Source organism: Pogoniulus pusillus, chromosome 15, assembly GCF_015220805.1.
Source record: "Pogoniulus pusillus isolate bPogPus1 chromosome 15, bPogPus1.pri, whole genome shotgun sequence".
NCBI classification, from domain to species: domain Eukaryota; kingdom Metazoa; phylum Chordata; class Aves; order Piciformes; family Lybiidae; genus Pogoniulus; species Pogoniulus pusillus.
In genome coordinates, this window is record NC_087278.1 from 19,433,804 (window position 1) to 19,459,092 (window position 25,289).

General features: G+C 48.5%; 1 protein-coding gene and 1 long non-coding RNA gene across 13 annotated transcripts in view; both read left to right on the forward strand.

Annotated features, from left to right (window-relative positions):
* Nucleotides 1–19,108, forward strand: part of LOC135181996 (uncharacterized) — a 30,832-nt gene extending 11,724 nt beyond the window's left edge. Inside the window, exons 3-5 of the long non-coding RNA XR_010305039.1 lie at nt 15,889–15,995; nt 17,948–18,018; nt 18,751–19,108. This is a non-coding gene — a long non-coding RNA (uncharacterized LOC135181996). The remainder of the gene's footprint in view (nt 1–15,888; nt 15,996–17,947; nt 18,019–18,750) is intronic.
* A 3,911-nt stretch (nt 19,109–23,019) lies between these two features.
* Nucleotides 23,020–25,289, forward strand: part of EPS8 (EGFR pathway substrate 8, signaling adaptor) — a 149,422-nt gene continuing 147,152 nt past the window's right edge. For 6 of the 12 annotated variants that reach the window (XM_064155603.1, XM_064155613.1, XM_064155607.1 and 3 more), the window contains exons 1-2: nt 23,020–23,392; nt 23,497–24,198. The gene's annotated coding sequence lies outside the window, so the exon portion shown is untranslated. Of the gene's footprint in view, nt 24,199–24,720; nt 24,828–25,289 lie in introns of those variants that run through there. The other 6 variants (XM_064155606.1, XM_064155609.1, XM_064155611.1 and 3 more) reach the window with 4 other exon arrangements.

Consider the following 25,289-nt stretch of genomic DNA (forward strand, 5'->3'; position numbering starts at 1 on the left):
CCAAGCTCAGCCAGTCCAGCCTAGCACCCAGCCCTGGCCAATCAACCAGACCATGGCACTAAGTGGCCCATGCAGCCTTTCTTGGACACCTCCAGGGAGAGCAACTCTTGTACTTACTTCGTGTAAGCACTTTTTTAGTAAGTACAACCCTTAAGTTGAGGGTTTCGCATCAATCAATGCCAGCCTACCCCTGCCCATCTCCCTGGTTTTGGTACCTTCCAATTTTGTTCTGTATTCCCCTGTGGTGCTTTTAGTCCTCTGCTTTCTCTGGGCTTAAGACCCAGCAGCACATAAATGCTACCCAAAACCAGGCAGAAAGGGTTGGGTTTATTTGGGGGCGGGGGGGCGTTTTGTTTTGCTTGGATGTTTTTTGGGGTGAGTGGGCTGTGGGGGTTCATTTGTGGGGTGTTTCTGGTTGCTTGCTTGCTTGGTTTGATTTGCTCCTGTTAGAGAATCTCTTTGGAAAAGACATTTAAGGTCATCGAGTCCAATCATTATCCATCTCCACCAAGGCAGGTGTTAAACCCTCTCTCTTGCCTCCACATCTACATGTCATGTAAAAAACACCTCCAGAGGTGGTGATTCAGCCTTCTCCCTGGGGAGCCTGCTCCAGAGTTTCGAGGACCTTTTGAGTGACTGCAGGATCTCATAAACCTTGCTAGAGAAGAAGGGTGTTGGGAAGTCAAGCTCCTGGCAAAGCTGGCAGCTCGTAGGTCGGACAGATTCACACTGATATGGGCCAAGAACTGGCTGAAGGGTTGGGCCCAGAGAGTGGTGGTGAATGGTGCCACATCCATCTGGCAGCTGGCAGTAGTGGTGTGCCCCAGGGATCAGTGCTGGGCACAGCCCTGTTCAATATCTTTACTGATGATCTGGACCAGGGGATTGAGTCCAGCAGCAGTAAGTTTGCAGATAGCACCAAGCTAGGAGCAGGTGTGGAGCTGTCGGAGGGTAGGAGAGACCTGCAGAGGGACGTGGCCAGGCTGGATGGGTGGGCAGAGGCCAAGGGGATGAGACTGAACAAGGCCAAGTGCAGGGTTCTACACTTTGGCCACAACAACCCCAAGCAGCACTACAGGCTGGGGACAGAGTGGCTGAGAGCAGCCAGGAAGAAAGGGACTTATTAATTTTTCCTGTCTGTCCATTTATTGCCCAAATAATGCTCATGTGTTGTTAAATAAATATTTGTCAACCCTAACTTGTCAGGAAGTAATCAGGGCTAGGTAATCATACAGTGTAATTCACCTCATTACTGCATGGAATAATTAGTGCCAGTCATAGGTTATAAAGCATCTGGGCAAGACTCTGTCTTTTACTTAGAATGTTTAATTCTGCTTGATTAAACAGCATCTTTCCACAGCCAGGGATTGAATTCCCTCAGTGATGTTGCAGACAATTAGTGAAGGGTCATGATTCTACTGCTTTGATTGAAATACATCATGCAGAGATGGAGTTAAGTGCAGAGAGTGCACATATTTGCATTTCCAGAGACTCTTTTCCTCTCATGTTAAATGGTCACCATGAGAGTGGTGAGAGCCTGGAATGGCTTGCCCAGGGAGGTGGTTGAAGCCCCATCTCTGGAGATGTTTAAGGCCAGGCTGGATGAGGCTGTGGGCAGCCTGCTCTAGGGTAGGATGTCTGTGGGCATGGCAGGGGGGTTGGAACTGGCTGCTCCTTGTGGTCCCTTCCGACCCTGACTGATTCTATGATTCTATGGAATGTTAAATGTTGCTCTCTACAACTCCCTGAAGGGAGGCTGTAGCCAGGTGGGTTGGGCTCTGCTGCCAGGCAAGCAGCAACAGAGCAAGGGGACACAGTCTCAAGTTGTGGCAGGAGAGGTCTAGGCTGGATGTTCTGAGGAAGTTGTTGGCAGAGAGAGTGATTTGCATTGGAATGGGCTGCCCAGGGAGGTGGTGGAGTCTCTGAGCCTGGAGGTGTTGAAGCCAAGCCTGGCTGGGGCACTTAGTGCCATGGTCTGGTTGCTTGGCCAGGGCTGGGTGCTAGGTTGGGCTGGCTGAGCTCGGAGGTCTCTTCCAGCCTGGTTGATCCTATGAAATACTACAGTTGGAAATACATTCTCCTGCCACTGAGTGGAGCTCCTTACATATGTATTAGTACATTAACGATCTAGCCTATGAGATTAGGTTAAAAGAACTGCGGCTGTTCAGCCTGGAGAAGACAAGACTCTGGGGGGACCTTATAACTGCCTTCCAATAACTGAGAATGTCCACCCATAGGACAAGGGAACAAGGGGAAAATGGATTTACATTGAAAGAGAACCAGTTTGGATTCAATCTCAGAAAGCAATTCCTTACTAGGAGGGTGGCAAAGCTCTGGAATGGATTGTCCAGAGCAGTTGTGGATGCCCACTCCCTGGAGATGTTCACATCAGATGGGATGGGGCCTTGAGTAACCTGGGCTAGCTGAGAGGCATCCCTGCCCATGGCAGGGAGGTTGGATTAGATGATGTCTGAGGTCTGATCCAGCCTCAGTTGTTCTATGATTCTGTTAACTCTGATGAAGATTAAAATTAATGTGAGGAAATGTCAAAAGAAAATATTGAAGTTTATTGACACAAAAGGATCCACAACAAAACCAAGCAAGCAAGCAAGCAAAAAAAACCCAGCAAACAAAGAACAAAGTAAGGGAAACTATTTACAACATAGTTCAAGTACCCAGCTGAGAATTCATAGAATCATAGAATCAAGCAGGTTGGAAGAGACCTCCAAGCTCAGCCAGCCCAACCTAGCACCCAGCCCTGGCCAAGCAACCAGACCATGGCACTAAGTGCCCCAGCCAGGCTTGGCTTCAACACCTCCAAGTACAGTGACTCCACCACCTCCCTGGGCAGCCCATTCCAATGCCAATCACTCTTTCTGACAACAACTTCCTCAGAACATCCAGCCTAGACCTCCCCTGCCACAACTTCACACTGTGTCCCCTTCTTCTCTTGCTGCTTGCCTGGCAGAAGAGCCCAACCCCACCTGGCTACAGCCTCCCTTCAGGTAGTTGTAGGCAGCAATGAGGTCTGCCCTGAGCCTCCTCTTCTGCAGACTGCACACCCCCAGCTCCCTCAGCCTCTCCTCACAGGCCCCTCCCCAGCCTTGCTGCCCTTCTCTGGACACCTTCCAGCACCTCAACATCTCTCTTGAATTGAGGAGCCCATAATTAGACACAGTGGCCACAGTACTCAAGCTGTGGCCAATTTCTACCTACAGGATGCAGGAGCTTCCTTCAGTCTCATGACAGAGGAAGCTGAGTTCAAGTTCTAGACTTGTGCTTTTCTAACACCTTGAGTTGTACCTTCTAGTGTGTCAAACCCTAACCCTCACAGCACACAGGTTTGCATGCATACAGCCTCCCTGCTACACCAACAGCAGAGCTCAGTATTTCTTATAAATTACCTGCAAGTCAAAACTGAGCCTCAGCTTCTCTCAGGCCGCAGTGGAGAAGTTAGTTCAAAACTGATGTCAAACACAATGCAAAAAAACCCTCCCTTTTCAAGTTGCTTTCAGATTTTGTGGCCCCTGGTCCAAATTGTTATATGCACCTCCAGAGCCTTCTGGAAAGGATGAAGATCTGGGGTTTGGCATGTGAACAGCCCCAGCTGAACTCCAATCCCTTCCAGAGCCAGAAGGGAAAGAGAGTGTTCATTCTTCAGTTCTGTCAGGCCTTCCTCAGGCTGCAAGTTGCAGTTACCTACACAAGATGTGTAATAGTCGTTTCTGAAGGCAATTTAGGGGAAAGGAGAAAGGAAAGAGATAGAAACCCATCACACAACTCAGACTTGGAGAGCAAGGAGCCACAATGGCTGGTTTGGCCACAAGATGTGTCCCTTTGCTCTCAAACAGAGCTACTGGCAGGGAAAACAGGAAACTTTAATAAATCAATAGCCTGATTTAGTCCCAAAGTAGTCTGAGAGATGCTGTGTCCAGACAGTGGTTGAGGAAATGTATAACCCCAAATTGCGTTCTTGGTGTAACCACAGAGAAAAGAGCAAGAGCCAAGGAAGCCAAGCACAGCTCCAGGCTGGATGGGGAATGGCTAAGAGCAGCCCTGAGGAACAGGACCTGGGGGTCTGGGCTGATGAAAAGCTCCACAGGAGCCTGCAGTGTGAGTGCAGCCCAGAAACAACCCTGTGCTGGGCTGCAGCAAGAGCAGTGTGGGCAGCAGGGCAAGGGAGGGGACTCTGCCCCTTGGCTCTGCTCTCCTCAGACCCCACCTGCAGTCCTGAGTGCAGCTCTGGAGCCCTCAATACAAGAAGGACATGGAACTGTTGGAGCCAGTCCAGAGTAGGCCACCAAGATGCTCAGAGGGTTGCAGCAGCTCTGCTGCAGGGACAGGCTGAGAGTGTTGGGGCTGTGCAGCCTGGAGAAGAGAAGGCTTTGAGGAGACCTTGGAGTGGCCTTCCAGTATCTGAAGGGGCTCAAAGAAGGCTGGGGAGGGACTACTGACAAGGTCTTGTAATGACAGGATGAGGCTTCTGGAAGAAATGAGCTCTACTTTCTAGGGAGAAAACAAGACAGGATGAGGAGGAATGGGTTTAAACTGGCAGAAGGTAGATTTAAACTGGATGTTGGGAAGAAGTTCTTTGCAGTGAGGGTGGTGAGACACTGGCAGAGGTTGCCCAGGGAGGTTGTGGAGGATAGAATCACCCAATGTGATCTTTGATCACATTGAGTGATTCTATCCTCCACAACCTCCCTGGAGATGTTCAAGGCCAGGTTGGCTGAGGCTTTGAGCAGCTTGTTCTAGTGGGAGGTGTCCCTGCATATGGCAGGGGGTTGGAACTGGCTGAGCTTTGAGTTCCATTCCAAACTAACCCATTCTATGATTGTATGATAGAAAGAAAAAAGAAAGCCAAGACTACTCACAGGCAACATCCATTTGTATAACTTAGAAAAATTACTGTGTAAAAGTCCTTGGCATAGGCAGCAATTCAAGGGCACTGGACAGCAATTTAGGCACTGGAATGGACTGCCCAATGAGGTGGTGGAGTCACCATCCTTGGAGGTCTTTAAGAAAAGCCTGGATCTGGCACTTGGTGGCATGGCTTAGGGGTCATCCAGTTCTGCATTCAGCCCTGGAGCCCCTTTTACAAGAGGGATGTGGAGATGCTGGATTGTGTGTCCAGAGCAGGGCCAGGAGGATGCTCAGAGGCTGCAGCAGCTCTGCTGTGAGCACAGACGGAAAGAGTTGGGGCTGTGCAGGCTGGAGCAGAGGAGGCTCCCAGGGGACCTTCTTGTGGCCTTCCAGCATCTGAATGGGCTAGAAAAAAACGGGAGGGACTTTTGAGGCTGTAAGGGAGTGCCAGGACTGGGGGGAATGGAGCAAAGCTGGAGGTGGGGAGAGTGAGGCTGGAGGTGAGGAGGAAGTTGTTGAGCATGAGAGTGGTGAGAGGCTGGAATGGGTTGCCCAAGGAGGAGCTTATATTTACAGCTTAGCAGGATATACAAGCAGATAGGTACAATATAGACAGTGATATACAGCAACATACAAGGTAAAAATGTAATACAGAAACACAGCAGCCCTCCCAGAAACCTGAGTCCCTAAGAAGGGCTCTCAACCACCCTTCCATCTTCCTCCCACCCCTCTAACTTACCCTAGATCTTGCCTTATATATAAGGTAGTTTTGAGGGTCAGCCAGGGGGGGTCAGGAAGAGATGGATTAGTCACACAGACAGCAGGTTAGGTTAGAGAGAGGTGCAGCCCACAAAGCCCAGAGAGCAACTCCCTTATCTGTGTTTATGTTCTTGTTCTTATACATCACAGCAAGCCTATGAGTGAAGTAGACATCACCATTGTTTCTTTTTCACAGCCTGTAATCTAGTTCTTCTCACCAAAGCATTTTAGCTAGGCTCAAGCTAGAACACATAGAACTAGAACACTTTCCAGCTAAGTCCTGGAGCACAGCCCTGTGAGGAGAGGCTGAGGGAGCTGGGGGTGTGCAGCCTACAGAAGAGGAGGCTCAGGGCAGAGCAAATTGCTGTCTAGAGCTACCTGAAGGGAGGCTGTAGCCAGGTGGGGTTGGTCTCTTCTGCCAGGCAAGCAGCAAGAGAAGAAGGGCACACAGTGTGAAGTTGTGCCAGGGGAGGTCTAGGATGGATGTTCTGAGGAAGTTGTTGGCAGAGAGAATGATTGGCATTGGAATGGGCTGCCCAGGGAGGTGGTGGAGCTGCCATCCCTGGAGGTGTTGAAGCCAAGCCTGGCTGGGGCACTTAGTGCCATGGTCTGGTTGCTTGGCCAGGGCTGGGTGCTAGGTTGGGCTGGCTGAGCTTGGAGCTCTCTTCCAGCCTGCCTGATTCTATGATTGTATGAATGCATTACAGCAAAAGCTGGACTGCCCAGCCTAGACTTTCGAGTCTATGTATGGAATTCCTTTTCACCAAACAAGCTGAAGGAGCCTAAAATTGCTTTTAAAATATTTTCCAGAAAACTAATTTTGGCTTTTTTTTTTTTAATTAAAAGCTGTCTTCAGTAGAAAACAGAGGTGAAACATTTCTGCTTTGAGCTTTGGGTTCACTGAACTCTCCAAAAGTCCCCACACATGCAGGAGCCAAGAAAAGCCACGAAACAACAGTTCACACAAACTCCTGAGAACCAAGGCAGCTGACTCTGGCAGAGCACAAATGTTTTGAAACTCACTTCAGCTGCTTTTATGAAGATAATCCAAGCAGTACCAACGTGCTCATTCCACAAGCATCTTTTCTGCTTCTCCCAGGGCAAAAGGATAACACAGGGGTCAAAGAATCGCAGCATCGCAGTCACAGCCTAGAACCTTTTTTGTGCTGTAGTAACAGAAGAGCAAATATTTGTGTTGTAAGATGAAAAGGGAGGTTAGAAAATAACAGACATCATTATCATCCTCATGAAGGAGGGCCACAGTACTTCAGAGAAGGCTGGAATGCTCTGGCTCTAATGTAAATGTACAGTACTACATTTAACATACTTGTTTTATTTATGCTGGCTTAGTGATCAGCTGCTGCCTTTCAGTGGATAAAGACATTAGCTTTATTCACACCCATACAATGCAAGGTATTATGACTGATTTAATTTGGGGGGGGTGGTTTTTGGAGAAGCTAAGAAAAAAAGAAAGAAGAGATGCACAAGAGCACTCTTGTTTGAATCAATACTGTGCTGTCTGTATGGAACAGCAGCTCTCTGCTGAAGTAGGGCAGATGTATGGGTGTGAATCACATAAGGGTAGGTTGGGGAATTCTAATCAGCCAAACAGACCTAGGAATCAATCAGGAGTGTGTGCTGGTTTGAGCCTAGCTGGAATATTTGGGTGAGAAGAATTGGATGCTAGGCTGTGGAAAGGAAACAAAGGTGATGGCTGCTGCACTCAGAGGCTTGCTGAGATGGATAAGAATAAGAACACAAACATAGATAACAGAGCTGCTGGCTCTGGCTCTGGCTGCCTCACTTCTCCCCCTAACCTGCTGTCTGTCTGACTAATCCTTCTGCTTCCTAACCCCCTTGGCCCATTCTCCAAACTCACCTTGAATGTAAGGCAAAGTCTGGGGTAAGGTAGAGCGCTGGAAGGGTGGTTTGGAGCCCCTCCTGGGGACTCTGGTTTCTGGCAGGGCTGTTGTGTTCCTGTATTACCTTTTTAACTTGTATATTTCTGTCTATAGCTGTAGACACTTTAACTATCTGCTTGTATCTTGTGCTAAGCTGTGAATGTAAAGCTTCATTCTTTAATTTCCAGCAGCTGAGCCTAGTCCGGGTGATTTTCTTAAGTCTTTTACTGCCAGCTTGTCCTGGACAGAAATCCTGCTTCAGTAGACATATGATACCACTTTGGAAAATGGAATTATATCAGCCATATGTGATTGTTTGGATGTATAGTTTTCCACAGAAGAATTCAGCAACAGAAGTTCCACAGACTAAAGTGCTTGAACGAGGAACCAGTTGCTCAGATCAATGATGTGCCATGCCAAAATAACAGTAGCTGCCTTCCAGAGCTGACCTATGTAGCCAGACTGTATTTTCTTCCATCCAGATGTTGATGTGATCAGAAACATCAGCCTAGTCATTAGCTCAGAGGCAGCATGGCAAAAACCCATCATAGAATCATAGAATCAACTAGGTTGGAAGAGACCTTCAAGATCATCTAGTTCAACCTAGCACCCAGCCCTATCCGGTCAACTAGACCATGGCACTAAGTGCCTCATCCAGTCTTCTCTTGAACACCTCCAAGGATGGTGACTCCACTACCTCCCTGGGTAGCCCATTCCAATGCAAATCACTCTCTCTGTGAAGAACTTCTTCCTAACATCCAGCCTAGACCTCCCCTGGCACAATTTGAGACTGTGTCCCCTTGTTCTGGTGCTGATTGTCTGGGAGAAGACCCCAAGCTCAGCTGGCTACAACCTCCCTTCAGGTAGGTGCAGACAGCAATGAGCTCTGCCCTGAGCCTCCTCTTCTCCAGGCTAAATAATCCCAGCTCCCTCAGCCTCTCCTGATAGGGTTTGTGTTGCAGGCCCTTCACCAGCCTTGCTGCCCTTCTCTGGACACCTTCCAGCACCTCAACATCTCTCTTGAATTGATTCCATTTCCCTGTGTCAGAAGAGATCTTGACTACAGTAGCCCATCACTTCTGGAGGTTGGCCAAAGGTAAAAACAACACCAGATCTTCTCCTCTGGAAGAGTGCAGCTGTCTCACTTTTAGATAAGAGCTGCAGCAATTCTGTATCATTCCTCTGCACTGATACCAAGCCTACTCTGGCTGCCAGTTTGAGGGTCAGATCCTAATCTTCAAAGGCATCACCAAGATTTATTCTATTTGTATTGGCAGGGCAATGATATCTTCACTACAGCTATGGAACTGCATCCTTTGCAGCAAAGCAACTCAGAGGCCAAGAGAAGGACAGAGTTTCTTAGGTTGGAAAAGACCTTCAAGCTCAGCCAGTCCAGTCATTGATCTCACACTGACAAGTCCTGAACCAAAGCCCTCAGCACAACATCTAATCACTAGGAATTGCTATGCCTGGAAAAGATCTCCAAGCTCAGCCAGTCCAACCTAGCACCCAGTCCTGGCCAAGCAACCAGACCATGGCACTAAGTGCCCCAGCCAGGCTTGGCTTCAACACCTCCAGGGATGGCAGCTCCACCACCAACCTGGGCAGCCCATTCCAATGCCAGTCAATCTTCCTGGCAACAACTCCCTCTTAACATCCATCCCAGACATCCCCTGCCACAACTTCACACTGTGTCCCCTCCTTCTGTTGCTGCTTGCTTCAGGTCTTGAGGAAGCTGAGTCTTTTTGTGAAGCTCAGAATGGAAACAACAAAACAAAACAAACCCCAAATGAACCTTAAGGACCTTGAGTTGCAGGGAACCTAAAAATATCTTCATTTTACAGCCAGATTGCATAAATTATGATATCTAAAACCAGCAATTTGCCTAAAATTTCTGCTCTAGATATCAAGGATTTTCTGCGCTAACTTTGTATAATGAGGGGGTCTACCCTCAAAGGCATTTCAAGGATTCCACTTTTGTGATTCATTTGGTAATGGGAGTTATTTTCAACCTTTCCCATGATCTTAGTGTCATGAGATTTTTATCCTCTGGGAGCCAGGATGACACAAATAACCTTAGTAGCAACAAATGCACAGTCCCTTTTGAATTTATGATACCAAAGAAACTCACAGCTCCTGACAATCTCCTAGCAGGCAACAGCTTTTGTTACCTGCTGCTGGTTTCAACCCAGCTGTCATCAGTTGTGGAAGGCTGCACAGGCTCAACTAGATGTCACCAGAACTGCAGTTTATTTTCACCTCTTTCTTGTGTATCCTGTGTAGCTGTCAAATCAGATACTCTGACTCATATAGCAACTGTAAAATAAGATTATTCAGGTTTGGTTTTGTATTCTATTTGGCTCCAAACAATGGGGCAGATGCTGTTGTCTTTGTGCTCTTGGAACAAGAGCCAATGGCATTCTGGCCTGGCTCAGGAGCAGTGTGGCCAGCAGGACAAGAGAGATTATTCTGCCCCTGTGCTCAGCACTGCTCACACCTTGAGTGCTGTGTCCAGCTCTGGGCTACTCAGTTCAAGAGAGATGTTCAAGTCCTGGAAGGTGTTTGGAGAAGGGCAGCAAGACTGGGGAGGGGCCTGGAGCACAGCCCTGTGAGGAGAGGCTGAGGGAGCTGGGGGTGTGCAGCCTGCAGAAGAGGAGGCTCAGGGCAGAGCTCATTGCTGTCTGCAGCTCCTTGAAGGGAGGTTGTAGCCAGGTGGGGTTGGGCTCTTCTGCCAGGCAAGCAGCAAGAGAACAAGGGGACAGAGTGTGAAGTTGTGCCAGGGGAGGTCTAGGCTGGATGTTCTGAGGAAGTTGTTGTCAGAGAGAGTGATTGGCATTGGAATGGGCTGCCCAGGGAGGTGCTGGAGTCTCTGTGGCTGGAGGTGTTGAAGCCAAGCCTGGCTGGGGCACTTAGTGCCATGGTCTGGGTGATTGGATGGGTCTGAGTGCTAGGTTGGACTGGCTGAGCTTGGAGGTCTCTTCCAACCTGGTTGATTCTATGATTAGATGATCTCCAGAGGTCCTTTCCAACCCCTGTCATTCTCTGATACCTACAGAGGAAAGGGACAGATAATTGATGTATTTTTCATTAAGTTTTTTTATGCAGTGAAATAGTATTTACAAGGCACTCTGAGGTACTACAGGAGGAGAAGAAACCAGACTTGTAAGGTACTAAAGGAGGAGAACAAACCAGACTTGTTTAATTTTTATTTGAATCTACATTTGTTGCAAATCAGTTTAATTTTTATCTGCCCAAGAGAAGTCAGCCCTGCCTTACCTACACTGGCTAGGGCTGGGTGCTAGGTTGGACTGGATGATCTTGGAGGTCTCTTCCAACCTGCTTGATTCTATGATATGATTCTATGATTTGGAAACATGTTTTTCTCAGAATCACCAAAACATTCAGGTTGGAAAAGCCCCTCAGGATCACCAAGTCCAACTGATGGCTCTGCTCTACAAGGTGCAACCTAAACCATATCTTTAAGCACCACATCCAAGTGACTTTTAAACACATCCAGGGTTGCTGACCACCACCTCCCTGGGCAGCTCATTCCAATGCAATACTGTTCACTGACCTCCTGTTCCTTCTACAAGTGCATATCACACACATTGACTGACTGCAACACTCTAGACTCTTCCATGGACTGGGAGAGTGCAGTCCTAGTACACAAGTCTGGAGACACATGAAGAGCACATTCTCCTCTTCAGGAGAGTTCCCTATATTGACCCTGCCTTTGCACACCCAGGGTTGGTGACTCCACCACCTTCCTGGGCAGCACATTCCTATGCCTGACCAATCTTGCTGGGGAAAAATGTTTCTTAATGTCCAGACTAAACCTACCCAGTCACAGCTTGAGGCCATTCCCTCTTGTTCTATCACTATTTGCCTGTGAGAAGAGACCAGCAGCAACCTCTCCACAACCTCCTTTCAGGTAGAGAGTGATGAGGTCTCCCCTCAGCCTCCTCTTTTTAGAATCATAGAATCAAGCAGATTGGAAGAGACCTCCAAGCTCATCCAGTCCAACCTAGCACCCAGCCCTGCCCAATCAACCAGACCATGGCACTTCAAACTAACCAGCCCCAGCTCCTTCAGTTGCTCCTCACAAGATTTATTCTCCTTTCAAAACGGGGCCAAAATGCAGTTTTGATGTTCCTGATGGGATCATTAATTTTCCAGTAACTTTTTAGACCTCAAACAATCCAATTTAACTGATATGCTCTGAAGTATCTTTAGATTGCATTTGTGAGTTTATTTTGGAGGCTGCTCTGGTTCACACTCAACATGGTCCAGAGTAACACATCATGTGGCAAAAATGTGTGAAGATTGCAACCCTGGTAAGGATGCATTATTAGCACATTCATTTCCAGAGAGGTCCATGTCAGCCCCTGTGGATGAAGAGGAAAAGGAAAGCTTTCTTCTAATGTTGTTTTTGTTCTGTTTGCAGTCTCACAGAGGCTGCTTGCAAAAGTGATATCTTGTCCCAGGCTGCTGTTGCTTTGCTGCCAAGGTCAGCTCTGCAAGCTGTTTCTCTGGTGTATTAAAAGCAAGCAGGCTCTTCTCCAGCACCAAATGTTCATGTCTTCTTTTTGCTGCTTAGCACTGCTTTTGACCCTGATTAAACTCTAGGATGATGCTTCCATCCACATGCCCTATCCCATCCTTAAGCAGCCCTGTCTCCAACTGCTGCACTCAGCAAGAGATGGAGGTCTGTATGTGAACATAGAGATTAGGCTGTACTAAGCTGATGAGGAGAAACTCTCACAGACCCCCAAAATGGCAGTGACTAATGTCAAGGTTGCATAAATATTTGTTCCTCTGAACAAATGTGGATCCAGAATTTGGTAGAAGATTGTGGTGGCATCTGTAGAAGAATGGTGGGATTTGTTTTGTTCTGGACCTTGCTGAAGTGCTGGAGAGTGTCCTGAGAAGGGTGACAAAGCTGGTGAGGGTCCTGGAGCACAGCCCTGTGAGGAGAGGCTGAGGGAGCTGGGGGTGTGCAGCCTGCAGAAGAGGAAGCTCAGGGCAGAGCTCATTGCTGTCTACAACTACCTGAAGGGAGGCTGTAGCCAGGTGGGGTTGGTCTCTTCTGCCAGGCAAGCAGCAACAGAAGAAGGGGACACAGTCTCAAGTTGTGCCAGGGGAGGTCTAGGCTGGATGTCAGGAGGAAGTTGTTGTCAGAGAGAGTGATTGGCATTGGAATGGGCTGCCCAGGGAGGTGGTGGAGTCACTGTGCCTGGAGGTGTTGAATCCAAGCCTGGCTGGGGCATTTACTGCCATGGTCTGGTTGATTTGATAGGACTGGGTGCTAGGTTGGACTGGCTGAGCTTGAAGCTCTCTTCTAACCTTTTTGATTCTATGATTCTTGGCCAGTAGCTTCTCAAGGGAACTGCCCAGGGAGCTGCAGGGAAACTCCTGTGTCCCGGTTAGGACAACCTGACCTATTGTGTGTGTTCATTGTGAGTGAATGGACAGTGCTGACAGGACTGGGTGACCCCACACGTCTGTCTGTCTGTCTCTCCACTGAAGAAAGAACCTATCAAACTGTCTCTGCCTGGCAGAAGTGCATTGAGTGAAGCACGTGAGTGTTTTTCATTTACTCTGAGCTTTTAGATCCCTTCAGAACTGCTCCAGCATCTACCTCACAAATGAGGGAAGTTAATTGAAAGTGACTCTGAGCACACAGAGGCTGACACTGGGGGAGTATTGTCTCCCCCTGCTACAGTGGTTTGATTGGGGCTGCTGTCAGATGTTATATATGTTATGTTCCACTCAGTGCTGACAAACAGCCTCTGCCATTTGCCCTGTTCTCACAGACAGGGGAAGTCAGGCCATTGTTCCTGGTTTGTTTTCAGTTGTGCCAGCCTGCATGCTGTTAATTTAACAGCCTATAACTTAGCTGAGGATAACAAGAGTATCTCTCTGGAATAACACGGAGCAAAGGCACATGAAAGGATAATTAATCCTAGTTGCATAGTACTGAGTGCATTCTGATTTATCTGTCTCAACACTCATTTACTCTGTAAAGTTCAGCAGTAATTTTGCATTATGTATGGGCCTGCTCCAACATCCCATAAATTCAAGACATCCTTTTGGCTTCAGCAAACTTTGGATTCAGTTTTATCACCCTTCTAATTTCAGGACCGAGTGATTCATATTTACACCTGAATACATTTTCACCACGTCTCACTTTCCTCCAGACAGCAATTCACTTCCTCCAGAGGACAGGGTAGAGGTTTTTTGTTGTTGCTCCACTTTCTCCATGAAAAATGTGATGGAGAATATTTTACTTAGATCTTTTAGCTATTTTTTTCCCAGAGATTATCCATCGAGTGGTGCTTATAGATTCATGGAATAGTAGAATCAAGCAGGTTGGAAGAGACCTCCAAGCTCAGCCAGTCCAACCTAGCACCCAGCCCTGGCCAATCAACCAGACCATGGCACTAAGTGCCCCAGCCAGGCTTGGCTTCAACACCTCCAGGGACAGCGACTCCACCACCTCCCTCGGCAGCCCATTCCAATGCCAATCACTCTCTCTGCCAACAACTTCCTCCTAACATCCAGCCTAGACCTGCCCTGGCACAACTTCACACTTTGTCCCCTTGTTCTGTTGCTGCTTGCCTGGCAGAAGAGCCCAACCCCACCTGGCTACAGTCTCCCTTCAGGGAGCTGTAGCCAGCAATGAGGTCTGCTCTGAGCCTCCTCTTCTGCAGCCTGCACACCCCCAGCTCCCTCAGCCTCTCCTCACAGGGCTGTGCTCCAGGCCCCTCCCCAGCCTTGCTGCCCTTCTCTGGACACCTTCCAGCACCTCAACACCTCCCTTGAATTCATGAGCCCAGAACTGGACACAGCACTCCAGGTGTGGCCTGAGCAGTGTTGAGCACAGGGGCAGAAGAACCTCCCTTGTCCTGCTGCCCACACTGCTCCTGAGCCAGCCCAGGATGCCATTGGCTCTGCTGCCCACCTGGGCACTGCTGCCTCATCTTCAGCTCCTCTCTACCAGCACCCCCAGGTCCTTCTCTGCCTGGCTGCTCTCAGCCACTCTGTCCCCAGCCTGTAGTGCTGCTTGGGGTTGTTGTGGCCAAAGTGTAGAACTCTGCTCTTGGCCTTGTTCAATCTCGTCCCATTGGCCTCTGCCCACCCATCCAGCCTGTCAAGATCCCTCTGCAGGGCTCTCCTGCCCTTCAGCATATCCACACCTGCTCCTAGCTTGGTGTCATCTGCACACTTACTGATGCTGGACTCAATCCCCTGGTCCAGATCATCAACAAAGATATTGAACAGGACTGTGCCCAGCACTGATCCTTGAACAACCTGTTCTAGTGGGAGGTGTCCCTGCCTTTGACAGGGGGTTGGAACTGGATGATCCTTGAGGTGCCTTCCAACCTAGACCATTTTATGATTCCCCACAAACCCATGAGTGTTTACAGGTAAGTTTCTGTTAGACCTGGTATGGTGGCAATGCTTTGCTGTGGCCATTTCCACCCTGTGGTTGTGAATCTGAAAGCTGTTTGAGTCCCTCCAGGGAGTTTCCCAGATTATCCACTCAGCTATTTCCAGTAACTGTTTATTTCTTTTACTTTGGGATTAACTCAATTCCCTCTCTTCCTATTTTTGTGATAGCCCAGAACTATCTGTATCACGAGGGTGTTCCCAATCCTTTACTTCTTTCTAGGGCTTAAGTCATCTGTGTCCTGTTAGAGGAGCCTCAGTCCTTCTCAGTTTCTCCTTTTGTTGCCATACAGCTGCACCAGCCACAAGCATCGCCTGACCAAGACCATTCAACCCCCCCGTTTTAAATTCAGCAGCAGTCTGGGTGCCTCTGCCCTTTGGAGTGCTGAATTCTGCTGGCTGACACCACTCTAGAGGAAGAAGAAATCCTTCTCTTGGCCAAGGGCTTGCTTATTCGTTTGGCAGAGGCTCGTGTGAAGAGGAAGGACTGGCACTCTTTCTGCCCCTGCCCTGCCGGCGCTGGTAGGATACAGAGGCTTTTCTCAGCACACAGCCCAGGCTGTGCTAGGCACTCTGTACACATCTATGTGAGGACAAGCCCCAGCCTTGAAAATCTCACTCTTTTCAAAACTGAAACCACAAAAAGACGTGGGAACATGTTTCTGTAAACAAATAGGGCGATTATCGTCGTGTGTAAGCTGCATTTCTTCCTTCAGCTCATTGAAAGACAGCCCTCTGAGGGGTCAGGAGGGAAGGCAGCTCAGGTTCCTTCCTCTTGCAGGGGTGGTCCAGTGCAGAGGCAGGGCTGGATCATTATGCTGAGCCTTTCTGCCCGTGTGCCTGTCACCTGCAGCCTGGCATAATGACTTTTCCTTGTACCCTTGCTCCTCATCACCTCTTTGTGTCTTTTGTCTAGGGTCATGGAGGGAGAGGCCCCAGTGCTGCCTGGCTTCATAGAGGGATGAAGAGGAGTCAGCTGTGGAAGTCTCACGTTCATGGTGTGCCAGTGATGGGCGTGTTGAGGTCAGGATCTATCAGTCGTGGGGAACACACTGTGCTTTGGACCTCTGGCACCAGAGGGGTCAAATGCCTGGCATCTTTCTGCCTCTAGAAAGGATGAAAATGCTTTTGGTCCATCACTGTGTCAGTGGGTGGTGATGAGTGCACATATAAAGGGGTGGGGAAAATGATGAGGCATCTCAATAAAAAGGAAAGGGAGAACAGGGAAAGAGGAGAGGAGTGATGGAGAGGGGTTTAATGTGCAAAATCTTCTCATTGCCAAAGGGGGAATACAAAAACCAAGGAGCTTTGAGTCTAACTAAGATTAGAAGTCGCTGACATCTATGCAACACGCAGTTAATTAGTAGTAGTACAGTTACAATACACAAATTCACAGTCCAAATTAATCCATGGAAAATAAGGCCTGTTAATAAAATGATTACAAGTTGTTATGCAAGGAAAGCAGCCACACCAACCCACCTTTCACTCTGCAAGGTTATGCTTCTTTCTGCTGTCTCTCTGTGATATGGGGGGAAAGGCACAGGTCTTAGAACCATAGAATCATAGAATCAGTCAGAGCTGGAAGGGACCACAAGGATCAGCCAGCTCCAGCCCCCCTGCCATGGGCAGGGACAGCCTACTCTAGATCAGGCTGCCTACAGCCTCAGCCAGCCTGGCCTGAAACACCTCCAGGGTGCCTCCCTGGGCAACCCTTTCCAGGCGCTCACCACGCTCATGCTCAACAACTTCCTCCTCACATCCAGTTCATAACTCCACAGAGCCCTTGTCTTACTGGAAGGCTTTTTATCAGCAAACATTTAACTTTCATTCTAGCCACAAATGTACAGGGTTGTAATTGGCTCATTAGTAACTGGAAGGCCTGGATGGCAAGTTCGTGAGTCATTGATGGTGGCAGCTTCAGGCTGGAGAGTTCTGAGCTCAGCTGGTTCATCTATTCTAGTCAGCTCACTCAATCTCCCTTATGGCTGTAACAGTAATTAGGAACAAAGAATAAAAATCTGGTGCCCTCAGCCAGCTAGGCTAAGGGACAAACAGGTAAGGTGGGCATTTACTGATGGGAGCTTCAAATTAAGCAAAACAGAGATCACAACATCCAAAAAGTATGACTCCAATGGACTGGTTTGAGGCTAGGATGGGGAAAATTAGATAATTAGCTGTGAAAAGGAAAGAGTGGTGATGTCTGCTTCACTCAGAGGCTTGCTGAGATGTATAGAAACAAGAACACAAGACATAGATAAGACAATCAGGGGGTGTGTGTCTGTGTCGCACTGGCTGCCTGTGCTTTTCTCCCTAGGCTTTTGCTGTGTAACTAATCCTTCTGCTTTCTAACCCCTTGTGCTGATCCTCCAAACTCACCTGGCATGTAAGGCAATGTGCTGGTGTGTGGCTAATTTTGAGTGAGAGAAATTAAATTCTTAGCTGTGAGAAGAAAAGAAAAACCCATCAGTATTCTATATCCCTCAGTTTTCTGCTGAGGAATGCAACTAGTCAAAATAAAGATAAGACACTCACTTCTCACACACTTCTTAGCTCTCACTTCTGGCTCTGCCTTCATTCTGGCAGTCTGATCTCTGTGACTGCCTCTGCCTTTAACTATCTAATCCACCTACCCCCTTTTTCCTCTAGCCTCTCACTTCTGGCTGTGCCTTCTTTCTGGTGGTCTGATCTCTGTGGCTGCCTCTGCCTTTAACTCTCTAATCCACCTACCCTCTTTTTCCTCTAACCTCCTTGTCATCTTTTTGTTGAGATCTCACCTCAGATCTCCAGATTTATCACCTGGGTTCATCTGGTTATTTCTGAAGGGAGGGAAAGAGGCAGGGGGAAGGGGATTTGGGTCAGGAGCCCTCCTGGGGCCTTTGACTGTTTCTGGGAGGGGCATTGTGTTTCTGTGTTACTTTTAATTTGTATATAATTATGTATTTATGTACATATATACCTGTTTGTTGCTGTTGCAGGAGGTCAGTGGGCAAAGCCACACAGACTGCTGTGATCAGAACAATGCCACACAGACCCCACACGATTCAAGGTGAATCTGACCAGAGATCTTTATTGTTTGTTCTGACTCCATTCATACAGACTTGAGCACAGAGCTCACATCTACACATTAGCACAGTCTAGGCAAGCACAACCCAGTCTTTTACATACATCATGCCTTGTTTTTCTCATTAACTAGATGCTCATTTATCTCTCCTTCCCCAGGTGAGGTGTCCTGCAGCTGTGGGAACCAAGGTCGGAGTGCTCAGTCTGCTTGTTATTATTCCTTCTCACATTGCATTCCCACACTTATATATTGTGCTAAGCTGTAAATATAGCTTCATTCTTAATTTCCAGCTTGGCTGAGTCTAGTCTGGGTGATTTTATAAGAGTTGAGGGGTGGGTAACACTCAAACCATCACAGGCAAACTCTGGGGTGAGGTAGAGAAGTGGAAAGAAGGTGGGAGGGTGGTTGAGAGCCCCTCCTGGGGACTCTGGTTTCTGGCAGGGCTGCTGTGTTCCTGTATTACCTTTAACTTGTATATTTCTGTCTATAGGTGTAAATATTGTAACTCTCTGCTTGTCTATTGTGCTAAGTTGTGAATATAAAGCTTCATTCCTTAGTTTCCAGCTGGCTGAGTCTAGTCTGAGTGATTTCATAAGAGTGGGGGATGGGTAACTCCCAAACCACCACACTCCATCCTCTCTGACTTGGGGATGCAGACACCTCAGGGAACCCAAGCAAATTGTTATTCTTTTCTTTCTCTTTTTTTTTCTTTTGAAGATGCCAAAGCTTTCTGCAGTGCAGTGGACAAAGTGATTCACTGTGGCTCTTTGGGGCACTTTTATCCATCACTGTTGCTGAGAGTCTCCGTGGAGTTCAGCGCTGTGACCACACTCTGCCAGACACCTCCTTCTCACCTGAGATAGTCTCTGCTGTATCCTTGAGCTCTTTGGAAGAATCATTTTGTGGGTGGAAATGAGGCTCCTGAGAATCCTCTGCACTGCTTTGGCTCCATACCTGGAACAAAAGGTATGACTCAACCAAGCAGAGTTTGGACATTTTCCCTCTGGTTCAGAACTGAGTTGGAGTTCGGTTTCTGCAAAGAGAAGATTAAAGACACTTTGTGTTCCTGCCTTCATTTCACACTCAGGTCATGGTTAGCTCTCAGCTCTGCTTCACTTTATTTACCTGATCCAATGTTCTCTAGAAAGGTTATTAAAGAAGTGCAAGTAGCTTCTGTAATTTCCTATCAATCAACTAGGCACAAGCTCTTCAGTAAAGGAATTGATTAGTTGCTTCTTAACGTTCCAAAGCCTATGGGGAGAGAGGAGGCCTTTTAACAATTGTATTCCATTTTCAGGAGAGAGGGAGGGCAAAAAAAACCCAAGCCACACACTTTAGGCTTTGCCTAAAGCTTTTTTTTCAATAGCAGACCCCAGGCTCCCAATTAATTTATAAGTTTATAGCATGTCCCTAGCACAGAATCCTTGAATTGTTTAGATTGGAAAAGACCTCTAACATCACTGAGTCCAACCATTGGCCTTAACACCGCCACTAAACCACGTCCCAAAGTGCCACATCTACAAGTTTTTTGAACACCTTCAGGGACAGTGACTCCACCACCTCCCTGGGCAACTTATTCCAACACCTGAACACCCTTTCAGTAACAAAAAAAAATCCTGAATATCCAATCTAAACCTCCTCAGGCTTAGTTACATCACATCTATCTCACCAGTTTTGAGGCTATGTTATTAGCATATAACTAATCAACTAGTATCCTCTGAGTTTAGAGCAATTACACTCACTTCAGTTTTACTGAAAATATTAGTTATCTATCTATCTATCTATCTATCTATCTATCTATCTATCTATCTATCTATCTATCTATGTATCTACCTACCTATCTATCTATCTACCTACATACCTATCTATCTATCTGTCTACCTATCTATCTATCTACCTACCTATCTACCTACCTACCTATGTACCTATCTATCTACCTAACTACCTATTTACCTACCTACCTGTCTACCTATCTATCTATCTATCTATCTATCTATCTATCTATCTATCTACCTATGTACCTATCTATCTACCTATCTATCTATCTATCTACCCATCTATCTCTCTACCTACCTACGTACTTTCTATGTGTCTATCTATCTATCTACCTACCTACATACCTATCTATCTGTCTATCTATCTATCTATCTATCTATCTATCTATCTATCTATCTATCTATCTATCTATCTACCTACCTACCTATCTATCTATCTACCTACCTACCTATGTACCTATCTATCTACCTAACTACCTATTTACCTACCTACCTGTATACCTATCTATCTATCTACCTACATACCTATCTATCTATCTGTCTACCTATCTTTCAACCTACCTATGTACCTATCTATCTACCTAACTACCTATCTACCTACCTACCTGTCTATCTATGTATCTATCTATCTACCTACCTACGTACTTTCTATCTGTCTATCTATCTATCTATCTATCTATCTATCTATCTATCTATCATCTCTTCATTCATCTCTATCATCTCTTTATGCTTTTATTCATGACGTTCATGACATTCATGACATGAGGAGAGGCTGAGGGAGCTGGGGGTGTGCAGCCTGCAGAAGAGGAGGCTCATTGCTCTTTACAGCTACCTGAAGGGAGGTTGTAGCCAGGTGGGGTTGGGCTCTGCTGCCAGGCAAGCAGCAACAGAAGAAGGGGACACAGCCTCAAGTTGTGCCAGGGGAGGTCTAGGCTGGATGTGCCCCAGCCAGGCTTTTCTTGAACACCTCCAAAGATGGCGACTCTGCCACCTCCCTGAGCAGCCCATTCCAGTGCCAACCACTCTCTCTGTGAAGTAAATGAATACTTCCCATGACTGAGATCTTTTTTTCCTTTCTCATGGCACAAGGAATGGAGGAGCATGTCCTGAGAGCCACTCTTTTTTTTGCCTGTGCCCCACATTAGCTGTGCATTCCTCCCGGTTAACCTTGCATTTTTATGATGTCAAATCAGGAGGTTTTTTCTCTGCTACTGTCTATCATTTGCTTTTTTAGCCCAGAGATGTTTCTCACTCTGGCTGCATGAGCTTGAAAATCCAAAGAAGAATCAGGCTTGCTTTGTATATTTCTTCTCCTGAGAGCTCTATGGATACAGTGGTGTCTGTTTTCAACGACAGTGGAAATTCCAGTATCAAGCAGTTCATCTTAAATCCCCAGGCTCCCCCAGCCACTACTGTGCCACTTGAACACTTGCCCATCTGTCCTCAATACAGCCTGGACAATGACACTCCCCAGGAATTCACAGGTTTGTCCCCTGCACTGTGCCTTCCATCGTGTGTACACCTACAAAGGACATTGCAACTGGCTGAGTCTGCAGCGTTTGGCTGAATTCCATGCAGGAAGGCGAGGGGGGGAAACAGACTCTGCTAGGTCTGTCAGATGGTTTGTGTGTGTGGAAGTAATTCGCTGTGTGGAAGTCATTCTGCAGAATCCCAGCACAGAAAATATCTTTAGGGCTATTCAACAACAGGGGGAAATTCTTTGGCATATATCATTTTTCTCTCCAAACAGAAAAATGGTCTGGTTGACTGGATAGGGCTGGGTGCAAGGTTGGACTGGATGAGCTTGGAGGTCTCTTCCAACCTGCTTGATTCTATGATTCTATGAAATGCCTTCTCCCTCATCTCTGGTACACTCTTCTGGTTTCCTAGAATATTCATACCAAATAATGTCGTAAATGTCCACATCTGCTGCATACATTCTGAGGAATCATAGAATCAACCAGGTTGGGAGAGACCTCCAACATCTCTCCTATGGAGAAAGACTGAGAGACCTGGGGCTGTTTAGTCTGGAGAAGGCTGAGAGGGGATCTGATCAATGCCTATAAATATCTGAGGGTTGAGTGTCAAGATGAAGGTGATGGTCTCTTTTTGGTGGTGCCCAGTAATAGGACAAGGGACAACGGGTACAAGCTAGAACACAGAAGGTGGTTCCACCTGAACATGAGGAGACACTTCTTTAGAATCACAGAATCCATAGAATCAAGCAGGTTGGAAGAGACCTCCAAGCTCAGCCAGTCCAACCTAGCACCCAGCCCTGGCCAAGCAACCAGACCATGGCACTAAGTGCCCCAGCCAGGCTTGGCTTCAACACCTCCAGCCATGGCAACTCCACCACCTCCCTGGGCAGCCCTAATAAAGCACAGAAATAGAATTTATTCTTCCTCAAATCTTCCTCCCATTCTTCCTTTCCTCATCTTCATGCCCCACTTTCTTTCTGTGTTACTCTTTTTTTGCCTTTGTTCCTTTTACAGATTTTCTTCCCAAAGAAAAGCAAGCAAACCCAGCAGCCCTCAGTGGTCCTCTGTCCTTTCTTAAAGGGAATTGAAGCAGGGGGTGGTTTTGGGCTACTCTCCAGGAAAGAAGCGGGGGGAGAGGCACTAAATGTTTATCCCTGCCAAGAACTGGAGCAGTCCCCAACCTTTTCTTTAATAGCATCTATCATATTCCTTTCTGCCTCCCATGGGGGAAGCCCTTTTGTGTGTAAATGACTGTTATTATTTACCTAGGGCCCTTGTGTATGGCAGCTGGCACAAACAGTTTGGAAATGTCAGTTTAGATGCCAGTGTTCTTCATAGTGTTCGTTCACACCAATGCCCTGGGTGACTCTCCATGGCCTGATTCTTTCTGGTTTGAAGGTCTGTGAGTAACAATTTCCCTGCTAACAGGATAAGTGTTATGGTCTCTGCCTATTTCATTGCTCCTTTTGGTGACATAAAAGTGGAATTGACACTCCCCTCCCCGCATTGCTTCACAAGATTTTATTTGGCATTTTCCTGTTTCGTGGATGGTTCTCTGGGCTAAAAAAAAAACAACAAACAGTAGCAAGAGGCAGAACCATTGGAAGGTGCAGCAAGCAAGGAGCTTTGCCAGCTTAGAGACAAGGAGGTGAAGTTGGCTGAACTGCTTTTGGTTTCTTCTTTTATAAGCAGGTTTAAGGTGAACTAAGCAATTAAAGAGTGAGGCCCCACCTCTCCCAGCCTCATCTGCAGGCTCAGGTTACTCTCTCCTCTCTAGCTCGTGGGAGCCTGCAGTGAGCCTCCTGCTTCACTGCTGCCTTTAGCTGTGAGCCGTTCCGGTAGCCTCGCAAAACAACACAGTTTGCAGGGCTCGGACCTTATACCCGGGAAGATTTGATGGCAAACACCAGACCAAGGACGGACTAGCACCACGCCAGAAGAGGTTCAACAACTGAAGGGCTGCAAATAGCAGCTGAGCAATGCCTTCCTTTGCTCTTCTCTAAGAAGTGTTTGGGAAAGTCCATGTCCTTCCTGGAGGAGCCGTCAGGGGCAAGACTCTGGCAGCGGTGGCTCTGACTTCACCTGCCTCTGCGAATGAGTCACAGAGTAAGTTATAAAAAGCAAGGAGCTGCCAAGTTTCATTTCTTGGAACCGGCTGGAAATTTCAGCTAGCAGCTGCACTTTCAGCACTTCAACCTTTTCCTCTGCAGTTTTCTCCACGAGGGCCTGGAAACCAAGAAAGTTTGTAGCAAAAAGGACCTGTGCTAAGTCTGGCTTAGGCATAGAAATGTGCTTGGTCTAGATTGGAGTTAAGTCTCCGTGAGGAATCTTGGTGAAGCTTGGAAGCAGACTCGGGAAGATAATTAACCAGGTTTGTAAGTCTTTCAGGATTGGTGATTCTTAAAAACGAATGAGGACTGGAAGCTCAGCAGTCAGAGGAGCTCTTTTCTCCCTCGGGGGTGTGTGTGTGTGTGTGTTCTTTTTTCTGTCTGGTGCCACTGAAAGATTGACAATTCCTAACTTTTCTCTGGAGTCAGAAAACGCAGCAAGCGCTGCTTTGAAAGTGAAATCAGGGAAAAGAGGTCCTCTGGGCAGAGCTCGGTTTCAGGATTGGAAGTGGCTCGTTATAGAAATCCCGACCGTGGCAACAGCCCAGCACGAGGACTTTGGCCAGCTGCGAGCACGCCAATACTATCTGCACCTGAGTGCTCCCCTGGGCGGGGTGAGAGCCACGTGTAGGTTGTCAGGGGCGGGAGGAACGTGATGAGAGATGCAAACAAGAGACACCTGAGAGATTTCATCCGGGCTTTCTAGAGAAGACGAGAGACTTTCGTGCTCCTAGCCCGCACGTTCCAAAGGTGGTCTAGCTAACACCTACTTCCTCGGGGGAAGGACTTTGCTTTACAGTCCTGGTAGGTTTTATGGGTGGATATTTTTTCCTTTCCTTTTTCTTGCTGGTTGGTTGTGGTTTGGGTTGTTTCGTTTGCTTTTTTTTGCTTGAGCTTTTGGTTTTGTTTTGGGGGGGTAGTGGTGTTGGTGAGCGCTTGCGGTCGCTTTAAGCAGCTCTCCTGTTTCAGCCCAGCGCGGGGGGAGGTTGCGCTCTTTCGGTACTTTCGCACTTCGTGAGCGCCCCGAGAACCGCACCGGGGAGCTGAGTGAGGAAGAGGAGAGGCAGCGCCGCGGCTCGGGCAGCGCGCAGGGCCCGCGCGGCGCCGGCACCCCTGCCGCGGGGGCTCCGCGGGGCTCCGCGCTGCACGGGCCCGCCCCGGCCGCGGGCTGGGGCGGCGGGGCCATGGCTGGGGCGGGGCGGCGGGCCGGCAGAGGGAGCTCCGCTCCGCTGCTGCTCCTGCTGACCGGCGGCTTCGCCGAGCCGCTCCGGCACTTTGTTGGCGGCGCGGACCGGAGACCCCGCGGCTGCCCCTGACCTGCCCGGCGGCGGCGGGGAGCCCCGGCCGCCCCTTCCCCGGAGCCCTGCAGCCGCCGCCCTTGCTCGGCGCGGGAGCCGGGGCGGCGCGCTCGAGGCAGAGGAACGCCCTGGAAGGTAAGGGGCCGGGGGGGGGGACAGATTTCCACGGGTCGCCGGGCTCCCCCCAGCCTTTTTTGTTCCGCCACCCGAAAAGCTTCCCGGCCAACCGATCTGCGGGACATTAAGCTCATAACGCGGCCATCTGCAGAACGTTAACCCCAGCGTCTCCCAGGGGCTGCCGCCGCGGGTTGGGCGGGGGCTGCCGCCCTCCTCTGTTCGGGCAGGGGCCGCCGAAACACTGCCGCCCGGGCCCCGCGGGCTGGGCACGGCTCGGCTCTGCTGCGCTGCGGTGGCTGGGCACGGCGCTTGCTGGTGCAGAGGCTCTCCGGGCGCGTACGTGTGTGTGGGTGTAGGTGTGTGCACGTTTCGCTCCCGCCTGGCGGTAACGCGAGCCGCCGCCACACCTGCCCGCACCTCTGCTGCTGAGCTCCCGCCGGCAGCGCGCCGCTGCCCCGGCGGCGGCCCGGGAAAGTCATC